We start from the raw sequence: 13,910 nt of genomic DNA, 5'->3' as shown, positions 1-13,910 counted from the left end.
AAGAAATTTCTTCTTGAATCTGCTTTAATAAGTTGTATCATTATAGGAATCTGATTACTTCATTTAAATCATCTACTTTGTTTGCATAATGTTGTTCATAATGTTCCCTTAAAAGACTTAATTTCTGTAGAATCTCTAGGTATGATACTACTTTCATGTTTAATTTTGGTATTTTGTGCCTTCTCTCCTTTTTTATTCCTTGGTCATTTTAGTTAAAGGTTTCTCAAATTTCTGGGTATTTTTGAAAAACCACTTTGATTACCTTGATTTCCTCTATTATTTTTCTCTTTTCTATTTGTCCATTTCTACCCTGAGCTATATTTTTTCACACCTTGTACTTACTTCGGGTTTGAAATTTTTTTTCTAACTGTTTAAGATGTAAGATTAAATTACTGATTTTAGGTTTTCTTCCTTTTCAATATATGTGTTAAAATCTATAAATTACCCTCTCAGCATGCTTTAGTTGCAACCAGAATTTTGATATGGTGTGTTTTTCCAGGTTGGTTCGGCTCAAGATATTTTCTAATTTTTATTTCCCTGTGATCTCTTTTTTGGACTAATCATGTTTTACGAATAACCTGGATTTTGCCTTCACACGTACTTGACACAAGATGTTGCACAAATGAATTAAGTGAGCAAAGAGTATGGGACTGACACCTGTTCTGTCTTGAGATCCAACTTCTCCGGCTATGTATCACTATAGCCTAGTGGTTATGAGCAGAGTCTGAGGCCAGGCCAACTCTTTTTGAATCCCATCTTTATCACTTACTGGTTCTGTGACCTTGAGTAAGTTATTTAATCCTTCGTAGCCCAGTTTCCTCACTGTATATCGTTAAGTTGCTTCAAGGAATAAATGAGTGATATATGTAAAGCACTTAGTGTCTGGCATATAGTAAGTCTTATATGTTAGCTCATCAATAACCAAGCCTAAAGAGTGTCTCCCCTTTAATTATTAAGAGTAGCCAGTGGAATTGGATGGAGAAAATCTACAGGTATAGGTTAAAATGAATTTCTGTGTTATAAGACTTCTTACAGAATAAAGTGTCAGGGCTGAAACCAACACTTAACTTCTTACTTAAAAGAAATAGTCTCCAGTGAAATGTAATTACATATAAGAATTTTTTTAATCTCATAAAAGAAACAAAAGGATGAGATTCCCAAACACACACACACACACACACACACACACACACACACACACACACACCTTGCTTATATTTTATAGCATGATTAATATCATGAGAATCCCAAGCATTTGAGATAATTGCAATTTCCTTTATGATGTTACCCTTCTTTAGTAGTCTTTCCTTCTGACTCTTACCATTAATGACATTTTATATTTGTGAAGATGTCTGTTTTACCACCAAAGTATAAGTTCTTTAAGAGCAGAGACTACAGCTTTTCATTATCATTCCTGTACCTGGAATATAGTTAGATGCGCTCTCTCTCTCTCTCTCTCTCTCTCTCTAGATGCGCTCTCTCTCTCTCTATATATATATATATATATACACACACACATGTATATATATGTGTATATATATGTGTGTGTGTATATATATATATATATATATATATATATATATATATATATATGTATATGTATACTTAATGTAAACAAACTCTAGAGACATCCACTCCCCTTTAGGGCTGTTTGGATATTTCCTTTTGGACTATTTCTTAGACCAGTCAATAAAGGAGATATTTCATTGCTTAAAGTGGAAGTGGCAATTGCTGATTTGAGGGATGAGCAAATATATGTGAGCCTTTGATAGTAATGAACCTTCCTGTGGTATCTGGAAAAAAAATAGATTCCAAAATAATTCCCCATTGTAGGTAAAGAACACTATGATGGTTAATATTATGTGTCAACTTGACTGGGCTAAGGGAGGCACAGATAGCTGGTACATTTCTGGGTGTGTCTGTGAGGGTGTTTCTAGAAGAGATTCCACATTTGATTTAATAGGCTGTGTAAAAAGATTGCCCTCACCAATATGTGCAGGCATCATCAAATCCACAAAAAGGCTAAAGAAGGGCAAATTCCCTGCCCTTGGACATGGGAGCTCATGGTTCTCAGACCTTTGGACTTAGACTGAATTATACCATTGACTTTAACTAGTCCTCTAGCCTACAGGCAGCAGACTGTGAGACTTCTCAGCCTCCATAAGCACATGAGCCAGTTCCTATAATAAATCTCCCCATTGATTCTGTTTCTGTGGAGAATCCTGACTACAAATACATAATGGTTGACTCCCCAAAATTCGTTCGACCTCAGATCAGTAGGCTAGGCCAGTTAGTCTAAGCCAACTAGTTAATTCCATCCTTCTTTCAGTGACGGTTCAAGACCCACACACAAGCCAGTTCTGTCTAGTGAAACATGATAGGGCGTTTATAGGCAACTGCTGGGAAGGTTACACCTCTTCTGTGAGAAAGGAGACTGGCCATGGTACTAGATGCTAATTCTTCTTTGTATGCACGTTGTCTTGTCTGGATACACCTTCTGGAATAGCTTCATCAAAAGGACGAAGATGAAGCCAGTCCAGCTGGGCCAGTGCAGAGAAATGGGAAGAGACTGAAATGTTGATGGTGGTTTCGGGTCTGCCTGGCCACCTTCTTTTGTGAGTTAATGAATTTCTTAATTGTTTAAGCCAGTTTAAGTCAAAGTTGTGTGTACTTCAGACAAAAACACCTTAAACGATAGAAAATACGAGCATAGATTGTTATAGCTGGAAGGGAACTTGAGATAATTTAGTTTAAAGCTCTCATTTTTATAAATTTTTTTTTTTAACGTTTATTTATTTTTGAGACAGAGAGAGACAGAGCATGAACGGGGGAGGGGCAGAGAGAGAGGGAGACACAGAATTGGAAGCAGGCTCCAGGCTCTGAGCCATCAGCCCAGAGCCCGACACGGGGCTCGAACTCACGGACCGCGAGATCATGACCTGAGCTGAAGTCGGACTGAGCCACCCAGGTGCCCCAAAAGCTCTCATTTTTAAAATGAGGAAATTGAGGGGCGTTTGGGTGGCTCAGTCAGTTGGGCGTCAGACTTTGTTTGGCTCAGGTCATGATCTCGTGGTTCACGAGTTTGAGCCCCACATCAGGCTCTGTGCTGACATCTCAGCCTGGAGCCTGCTTCAGATTCTGTCTCTCTCTCTCTCTCTCTCAAACATAAACATTTAAAATAATTTTTTTTTAATTAAAAAAAGAGAAGAAATTGAGACCAAAAGGGGTCAAGTGACTTTCTTTCCCGGAAAGAAGACGGGATGCCTGGAAATGCTGCAGCCCTCTTGTATCCATGAGGTAAAAAGCCCATCCACTAAAAATGCACAATGAAAAGATAGGAGCCTGGGAATCTCCTCACCAGTTCCAGAAGGGCTGACATGACAAATGTGGGTCCATATTTGTACAAGTCGGGTTTATGATCCTTGAAGTCAAAAGCATTCCTAACTGGTACTATGAACCGTTTCTTTCATACGGCACACTTTCTCTGATAGACTAAGACTGACTGCAGCAACTAGAGCTCGGCTAGACAACTTTCTTTTTTAAGGAGTGTGTGTACCTCCCCATATATTTACTATTATTAAAGTATATCTGATTTATTTTATTTTTTACTCTTTATTTTGAAAAAATTTCAAATCTATACAGAAATTGTAAAAATAGTATAATGAATATCCTGCATGCTTTTCGTTTAGATTCACCAACTGCTAGTTAACATTTTGCTACATTTCTGTCTCTCTCTCTCTATCTAATATCCACACACACATAAATATCATATGTAATTTTTTCTCAACTCCTTGTGAATACGTTGCAAATATCATGAACTTTAAACTGAAAATATTTCTCTCTCTTAGAAACTAGGGTAGTCTCTTACATAACTACCATATAATTAAGAAATTCAGAAAATTTAACATTGATACAGTACTGTTACTAAAACATGAGTCATATACACATTTCACTAATTGTCTCAATACTGTATATAGCAATACTTCTGTCTTGACAAGAATCCAGTCCAGGACGACACATCTATCTCTCTAGTCTCCTTTAATCTGGAATGGTTCTTCAGAATTTCTTTGTCTTTTTTTTAATGTTTTATCTTATTTTATTTTTTGAGAGAGAGAGTGAGAGAGAGGGAGCAAGTGTGCATGAGTGGGGAAGGGGCAGAGAAAGAGGGGGAGAGGGAGAGGGAAAGAGAGAGAGAGAGAGAGAAGGAGAGAGAAAATCTCAAGCAGGCTCTGCACTGTCAGCACAGAGCCTGATGCCAGGCTTGATCCCACGACCCTGGGATCATGACCTGAGCCGAAATCAAGAGTCAGATGCTCAACCAACTGAGCCATCTAGGTGCCTCAGAGTTTTTCTTTAAAAAAAAAATTTTTTTTTAAGAGAATAAGTCAGTTGTTTAGTACAATTTCTCTCAACTTGGGTTTATCTCGTAGTCTCTCCATGATTAGACTCAAGTTACACAATTTTGCAGCAATACAACATTGGTGATGTTGTGTCCTTCACAGTGCATCACATCAGAAGGGATGTGATGTCAGTTTTCCCCATCACCCGTGGAGTAAACTTTAATCACTTGATTTCAGTGGAGTTCATCTCTGGCTCATTCTTATGAGTCTAATTTCTTAACTCTCAGTGGGACAGAGCATCATCTTTCTTAGGTGATTGGTAGGCTACATGGAGTCATTCCCATGGTTTCCTGGATAGGCTTTGAGTCATAGGGCCCTTTGGTAAGGGATAGGTTCAGGAGGTACCTTGAAAGCTGGATTTGGATTAAGTGGAGATCACTCCCTCAAGGAATCAATGAGCCCATTGCTAGATATTTATAAGTCGGTGGGAAAGGGTTAATAAGGACATGGACCATCTGGTTTTCCTTAAGGAGGGTTGAGCTTCTCCAAAATATTACTCCTTTACACCTGAAGAAGTTAAATGGTCCTGTTCCCATGGAATCCTCAACCAATGTAGCCCTGACCTGTGATTTATATAAAAAGTAGCTGGTCCTTAATTTTCCCTACAATGGCTTCATTCTTACCTTATGAACCTGCTTTGTCAGTGTTCGCTTTGATTTATGGAAGATTTCAAACTCCCCAAATAACTATCCCTTTTCTTTTCATTAAAGTTAATCCCCACAAAGACACTTTCATCCTCTGATTAGTCATGCCCCAGTGAACCTTGCTAACCAGAGGCTAAGTTATTGATGTGTTAAAGATGTAATCTCTAAGTCTTGGGACCACTGAAGAAACCCCAACATGTTATTTGACAGTCAGAATCTCACAATGTATTACCTCCTTTGAGCAGCCTTGGTCGCACGCGTTCCTTGGGGTCCATAAATCTCTCTGGCCCGACTGCCTATGAGGACTGAGTTATTGTGGGGCCGAGTTTAGGCTGCCAACACACACTGCCCTGCACCCCAGGATATCATGGTGCCTTCTCCAGACCCCAGTGTCTATTTCCAGTAACATGTATTCAGTAGCAAATGTTTTACACCAGAAGCACAGCTCATTTTTTTACGCCCTGCCTGTGGCCTTCATCATAAATTTGCACCAACCCACAAGTCAACAAGACTGTAATCAGGGTGTGATATTGGCCACCAATGGCACTAACCCTTTCTCCTACCCACTGATTTTGAGCAATATGGAAGCTTGGCTCAACCACTAGTGAGTCTTATTAGATGGTGCTGACATCCTATCTGCACAGAAGAGTAGCACACATGGGGATGTGGAATAACCCCTCAACAACTAATTTTAAGTTTGTAAATTAAAAAAAAAATCTTAGACCTTTACACCTATGTGAGGTTCAGTGTGGTCCGCATAAGGACAATGACTCTCAACTGGCAGGATGGTTCATGAGGCAATATGGCACCTGCTGTCCAGTTTTTAGCTTCTTCAATGCTCACAGTAAGTGGCAAGAGAGATCCCTAGTCTTTTTGACAATCTCAATACCTGTAGACATTTCCCCTCTGAAAACAGTTTAAGTTGTCTCCTGGAAAGGTAGCACTTTTCCCCTCTCCACTCATTCTTTCTTGTTTAAGAACCACAGCCTTGAACAAGAGAAAAACAGAACAGAAGGAGGAGATCTTAAGGTACCACCTTCCCGATATACAGATGGAAGACCCATCTCGGGAAAACCTATCTTTGACCCTGGCTTTGTTGTTGTTGTTGTTGTTGCTGTTGTCCAATAATACCCACGTGTCAGCACATGCTTCTGCAGGTTAGAAAGCCAGATGGGCTCCAGTGGTGTCTATGTTCAGTGTATCTCCAGGCTGAAATCCAGATGTCAGCTGGACTTATCTCAAAGCCCTGGAAGGGAACTGCTGCCAGGCTCATTCAGCTTGTTCACAGAATTCAGCTCCTTGTTGGTTGTAGGACTGAATTTCCCATTTTCTTGCTGAAGGTTGGCCAAGATGCAGGTTCTAAAAGCCATTCACATTCCTTCTCAGGTGGCCCCTCAGTCTTCACATCAGCAACATTTTGAATCTTTCCCTCATTTGTTTTTTGTGGGTTTTTTCTAATGTTTATTTATTTTTGAAAGAGAGAGAGAGAGAGAGAGAGAGGCCGAGCATGAGCAGGGAAGGGGCAGAGAGAGGGAGACACAGAATCCGAAGCAGGCTCCAGGCTCTGAGCTGTCAGCACAGAGCCTGACGTGGGGCTCAAACTCACAAAGCTCGAGATCATGAACTGAGTTGAAGTCAAGATGCTTAAAGGACTGAGCTACCCAAGTGCCCTGAATCTTTCCCTCATTTGGAATCCCTCTGCCTTCCTCTTTTGCCACCAGCTGGAGAAAAGTCTCACTGAGTTCAACAACTGCCCTATTCCCTCTTTATTGAGATGAGCCCACTGATCATGACCTTGGATGCTGGGGCAATGTTGAATTGCTATACAATTTTCTCGTCCCTTTTTCTTTTAAGTTTATTTACTTATTTTGAGAGAGGAAGAGAGAGCAGGTAGGGGAGGGACAGAGAGAGGGAGAGAGAATCCTAAGTAGGCTCTGTGCTGTCAGCACAGAGCCCAACATGGGGCTCAACCCCAGGAAATGTGACCTGAGCTGAAATCAGAGTCGGACGCTTAACCAACTGAGCCACCCAGGCGCCCAACTATAAAATTTTCTAATGGTTTACTCTCAATTTTGATACCTAACTTATTGAGAACCAGTTTATTTTCTTAGATAAAAAAAAATTTAAATCATTTCAACCACACAAGAGGTAGATGATAAATACCAAAAACTCAGGAAACTCCTGTGATAGCATGATTTATAAGAAATATATATTTGGTCCTTGTCTTCAGTTCTGTCACAGAGCTCCTAAAGTGCTTGGAATTTCCTAAGAGTTGAGAGGATAAAGGTGTCCATTATGCTGATAAGGTGACTTTTGCAAAGCCGCTAGGTAACCTAAGGATGGGAGCATGTGATTAGAGGGTTGGAACTTTCAGCCCCACCTCCTGACTCCTGGGGAGAGGGAAGGGGCTAGAGACTATTCAGTCACCAACAGGCAATGATTTAATCAGTTGTGCCTCTGTAATGACGCCTCCATAAAAACTCACAGGGGTCGAGTTCCGAGAGTTTCTAGGTTTTGTGAACGTGTGGAGATTTGGGAAGAGTGGCACATCCAGAGAGCGTGAAAGCTCTCTGCCTTGCCCATGTGCACCTCCTCCATCTGGTTGTTCCTTAGTTCTGTGCTTTTATAATAAAACAATGAACTGGTAATCTAGTAAATAAATGTTTTCCTGTGTTCTGTGAGCTGTTCCTGCAAATTAAGCAAACCCAAGGAGGGGAGTTGTTGGAATCTCGGGTCTATAGCCTGATGGTCAGAAGCACAGGGTTCACCCTGCACTTGCTGTGGGCGTCTGAAGTTGCAGGTAGTCAACCTTGTAGGACTGAGCCTTTAACCTGTGGGATTTCACACTATCTCTCTGTAGACAGCGTCAGAACAGAATTGAGTTAATTGCTTGATGGTGGGGGGCAAACCCCACAGATCGGAATCGGGTGCAGAATTGGAATTAGGTAGCTAATACCCTCCTCAACCACCTTGCCACAATCTCACCATCCTGCTCTCTCTAGAAGAAACCCCAGTTATGAGTCAGTGGGCGTACATCCAGACAACTTTTAACACTTCACATACACTTATATGCACCCCTGGAAAAGGCATAGTATTGTTTCATGGAAGTGTTTTTATATAAATGATTACCACACTGCACATCTCACCTGAAAGTTGTTCTTATTAGCAAGCAGTATGTTTTGGGGATTATCTCCTTTGGTCCATAGAGATGTGATTCATTTCTCTGCATATACTGTGCATTGTTTCACTTAGGCATTTCCCCTTGGCTTATACAGATATAACTGTCACGTTTTCAAGCAATGCTGCATTGGCAGTCTTGCACACGCCTCCTTGTGCTGAGGGACAGGTGTTTCTGTAGAGAAGATACCTACAAGTGCCATTGCTGGTCAGGGAGTAGGAACTCCGAATTAAAGGAGATTCAGTTAAGTTGCTGCTCCTCAAGGCAATCTGCATTTGCATGGCTCTGAGATTTCCCTTTCCCCACATCTTTAACGCACTAGATACAATCACACTTGAATATTGCCAAAGGCATAGGTATGACCTAGGTCCTCACTGGTATTTGTTTGTTTTTATTGAAGTATAGTTGATACACAATGTTACAAGAGTGTCACCCGTACAGCAGTGATTGCACCAGTCTAAATGTTACGCTATCCTCACCACAAGTGTGGGTACCATCTATCACCACACAACGCTCTTATGGTATAGGTCCTCACTGGTTTAATTTACATTTCCCTGTGTACTAATGAGACTGAGTAATTTCTTATGTTTGTTGGCCATTTATATTTCCTCTTTTAAAAAACTGTGGTTTATATTCTTTCACCATTTTTTAAAGTTGATTTACTTATTTATTTATTTTTTTAATGCTTATATATTTTTGAGAGAGAGAGAATGTGAGCAAGGGAGGAGCAGAGAGAGAGGGAGACACAGAATCTGAAGCAGATTCCATGCTCTGAGCTGTCAGCCCAGAGCCCGACGTGGGGCTCGAAGTCATTGACCATGAGATCATGACCTGAGCTGAAGTCAGACGCTCAAATGAATGAGCCACCCTCGCGTCCCCCAGAGTTTGTTTATTTATTCATTGAGAGAGAAAGAGAAAGAGAGAGAGAGAGAGAGAGAGAGAGAGAGAGAGTGTGTGTGTGTGTGTGTGTGTGTGTGTGTGTGTGTGTGTGTGTGCACCAGTGGGGGAGGGGCAGAGAGAGAGGGAGACAGAGAATTCCAAGCAAGCTCTCTGAGCTGTCAGCACAGAGCTGGACACAGAGCTTGAACTCACAAACCGTGAGATCAAGACCTGAGCCAAATTAAGAGTCAGACGTTTAACCGACTGAGACACTCAGGCGCCCCTATATTCTTTAACTATTTTAAAGCTGGCTTATTTGTCTCTTTCTTGTTGATTTACAAGCATTCTTTGTATTCTTTTTACTAATCCTTTGTTTGTTACATATGCTGCAAAGTATTTTCCCTCTGAGTTGGTAACACTTTAACCTTGCTTCTGGTGTCTTTTGTTGTAGAGAATTCTTTATTTTGAGGTAGAGAAATGTATCATTTTTTCCTCAGGTACTTTGTATTTTGGGGAGTCTGAAAATTGTTTTTATCACCTAGCAGTAAGTAACTCATCTGAGGTCACCCCTCACCTAAGGTCATAATGTTAATTTCTATCTTTTCTTCTTGTAATTTTAAAGTTCTGTGCTTTACATTTACGTCTTAAATCCATCTGGAATTATGGAAAACCGTGTTGGGATTTTGATTAAAATTACTTTAAATTTACATATTAATTTGGGGAACATCACATAGCCATTTCCAAAGTCTTCTGAAAATGGGACAAGGTAAAATATATGTGTATAGATGTAAAATTTCAATCTAGAAAGGGCTGCAAGGCAACATAACATTTTTTTAAGTGGATAATAGAAGCCCAGTCATTCATACAGTGAGTAAGTTTGGAGTGTTTACTCTATGCCCAGAATTATTCTATGCATTTAAGACAAATCACTGAAAAAAGCAATACAGCTTCTAATTTATGGCCTTTGCATTCTAGTAAGGCAGACAAAAGACAGACAACCGAGGTGAACATTTTCCCTCAAATACCTACACTCTTTGCCTAGCTTTCATAATCCATCTAACACTTGGGTATCGAGGCATCAGCTAGGTTTGTGAGACAGAAGACAGACAAAGACACATGGTACTGGTAACACTATGATAATATCACAGGACAGACAACCACCAGACACAATAGCACTCTCCCTGGGTATTGTTTTGTTTTCGTTTTTGTTTTTAAATCAAATTATTTCCACTGGAATACCCAACTTCATGGAAAAAAGTCGTAAAATATTTAGATGAAATCTTACAAAGAATACATATTTACCTGTTTAATAATCTTTTTTCCACATAACTACAAGTTTTGTCTGTTCCTTCTGCAGAATTTCCTGTGTGATCAATGATCTGGAATAAAAAGCTTAACAAGAACATGAAAAACAAGGATCACAGGGGAGGCTGTGGTAGTAAACACTGTTTAAAAAATGTTTATTTAGTTATTTTGAGAGAGTGCTCATGCATGCACAAGCAGGGGAAGGGCAGAGAGAGAATGAGGGAGAGAGAGAATCCCAAGCAGGCTCTGTGCTCCAGCACAGAGCTCCACACGAGGTTCTATCCCATGAACCGTGAGATGATGACCTTAGCTCAAATCAAGAGTCAGATGCTTAGCTGACTGAGCCACCCAGGCGCACCATAAACACGTTGACAGTATTTACATGCAGGAATTACTCTCAGTACTTTGCATACATTAGTTCATTTGTCCTCAGAACAATCCTATGAAGGAGACACTATTATTATTACCTCCGTGTCACAGAAGAGGAAACTGAGGCAAGTAACTTGTCCAAAGTCTCGCAGGGATTTTAGTGTGAACAGTGGTGCAATAAAACAAAAAGTATACTTACTTGGAAAAAAAAATAAAAGACAACGAAACAACTACAGTTGACCCTTGAACATGCAGGAGTTAGGGGTACTGACCCCTGTGCAATTGAAAACCTCAGTACAACTTTTGACTCCCCTAAAAGTTAAGAATTACTAATAGCCTACCACTGATCAGAAGGCTTACTGACAACATAAACAGTTAACACGTATTTGGTGTTATATGTATCATATATAGTGTTCTTACAATAAAATAAGCTAGAGAAAAGAACATGTTGCCAAGAAAACCATAAGAAAGAGAAAGTACATGTACAGTACTGGACTGTATTTATCAGGAGAGAAGATCTGCCTATAAGTGGACCCGTGTAGTTCAAACCTATGCTGTTCAAGGGTCACCTGCACATCAAGAGCACTGCTGAGCATCGTAGTGCCATTAGGGAAGTAAACCAAGGATGCTGAGAGCATGACTGGGTGCCCCTGGACAGCCTCTTTGAGTCCAACTGAAGCCAAGAGTTGAAAGACGAGGATCAGGGCCGGGAGCCCAAGGCTCAAAGGCCGGGAGGTGGATAGGGTCATGGCCTTGAGGATCCCAAGGAAGCCAGCATGGCCGTGCGGGCCAGATCATCAGGGGGCTGTGGGCCATGGTCTGGAGTTCGGGTTACCATACTCACCGTGAGAAGCCAGTGAAGGGTGAGGTGAAGGAAGAACTATGTGTTTTACTGCAATGGGTTCTTAGCAGTAACAAATTTGGAAGTGGGTCTCTTCTAGAACTGTCACTGTGTGTTTTAAAAAAAAATTGTAAACATCATTTTACTGTTTTTCCTGCTGCTACCCTCTCCTTCCGTTTTAACCTCAAGCTTTGGCAGGAGAGTAATCCCAGGTTAGCAAGAGATTATTGTCTTGTCTTCTTTGAAGTCAACTGGTAAATAAGCCCCATTTCTCTTTGTTTTTGACTGCCAGGGAGCAGCTTTACCGTGTTCTTTAGCTGAGAGGGGAAAGAAATAGAGTGAACAGAGATTTCATTTTCCTTCCTTTTGGCCAGGAAGTAAACTCAGGCTTTAATGTGACAGAGGTGAAGTCTGCTAATAGTCAGGAGGCCATCATTAGCTTGGGGCATACCATCTCCTCCTTCAGGCCACAGGGAATCACAGTGGGTTTCACTCTGGATCTCCTATTTCAGTACTGAAACTATCAATCCGTGTGAACCAATTACCAGTGGATGCGACTTATTTTATTTAGCTTATCAAAAGCCTTGGCCAGGCTCCACAACAACTGGTAATAAAAATATTCAGTTACTGTAGATGGGATTAACTGTAATGTTTTGTTATGGATCGGAAACTGATTTGGAAACAGGAAGCAAAGGGTAAGACAAGCTCTGGGTGGAAACGCACAAACAACGGAATCCTCTGTTACCTGTCATTGGGAGTGGTCTTTTTAAAACCATTTTGCAAACCATACCAAGTATCTAATAAATCTTCAGGTTTGCCAAGGGCCACGTTAGGAACTCTGGACTCAGACTGGCTCTTGGGCACGTTGTTTCGCCTGTAAGTCTCATTTTTCTAATCTGTAAAATGATAATAATTGTACCTTTTCATTGGGTGATGAAGATAAATAAGGTAATGCATTTTAGCTTAGTACCTGGGGTTCCTCTCATAAAGCTGTTAGTCTTATTTCTGAGAAGAAAATACCGATCCGGTAGGAAAAGCTACAGAAAATCTCAATGAAACTGTGTGTTAAGCGTGGAGAATATATAGAATGCATTTTCCAAAGCACAGTTACCATCCTCACAAAAACTCCTGCTTCTTTCAGTAACAGGTAACTGATTTACTGGTACCACCTTCACTCAGGGGTCTGAAATTGAGATCAAGGCTCATCCTCCAGAGCTCATCAGGTCCTCTTCCCCCTGCCCCCTGTCCCATCCTCTCATCTGATCTTGTCTCTAAATATTGATCATTTTTTTCTCTCTGCTTTCCAGCCCTTCGTTTAGACTGAGGGTTGGCAAACTTTTCCTGAAGAGTGTGAGATAGTAGATATTTTTTGCTGTGCCAACCCATACAATCTCTGTTACAACTACTCAAACCTCAATCCTAGCACAAGAGCAGCCATAGACAATTATGTAAAAGAATGGGTATGACTCTGTTCTAATAAAACTTTATTTACAAAAACAGGTGGAGGGCCGGATTGCACTCAGAGGAGGTTGTTAGCTGACCCCTAATTTAGACCACCATGATCTCTTAGAGATTAGGAATGTAGTCCCCAAGCCTCCCTGTGGGCCAGATCTAATCCAGTCATTCTCCATTTAAAACTTTTCAATAGTTTTCCTTTTTTTTTTTTTTTTTTTTTTTTTATTTAACTTGCAAACAGTGGTCTTGGACCCTATCCTTAAAATCACTTGAGCTACTTGTTAGAATACAGAGTTGAAGGCTCCTCTCCCAAGACACTAAAATAGCATCTCTGGAGGACAGGCTGGGGAGCTGGATATTAATGAGTATCCCAGGGAATTCTGACGCAGGAGTCCTCAAACTGGGGCCTGTGGACCCCTGAAGGCCCCCCGTGTGCTTTTGGGACTTCTGTGATGCAGGGAAGAATCACAAAGTGTGTTGAGGGTGGGAGGAGAGCCTTATGGAGAAGGTGACAGCTGAGTGTAGGCCTGAAAGAGGAAGCATATCTCTGGGAGGAACGTTCCAGGCAGAGAGAAAGCCCCAGGCTGGCGTGACTGGTGAGAAGTCCAGTGTGGTTGGTGTGGCGGGGGTGGGGAGCAATGAGAGAGGATAAGAGGGATGCAGAGGAAAGGGGCCAGAACAGATGGAGTAGGGCCTTGGAGGCCATCGAGAGACTTGGCTTTCTGCTGAGAACAAAATGGGAGCCTGTTGGAGAGTGTCAGCAGGTCAAATTATGCAAGCTATTCCAGGAATTCTAGCCATCTCTTCCTCCTTCCTCACACTCCATCTGAGCACTTATC

This window comes from Panthera tigris, chromosome F2 (genome assembly GCF_018350195.1).
Source record: "Panthera tigris isolate Pti1 chromosome F2, P.tigris_Pti1_mat1.1, whole genome shotgun sequence".
Lineage (NCBI taxonomy): Eukaryota > Metazoa > Chordata > Mammalia > Carnivora > Felidae > Panthera > Panthera tigris.
This window is presented reverse-complemented; position numbering follows the sequence as displayed.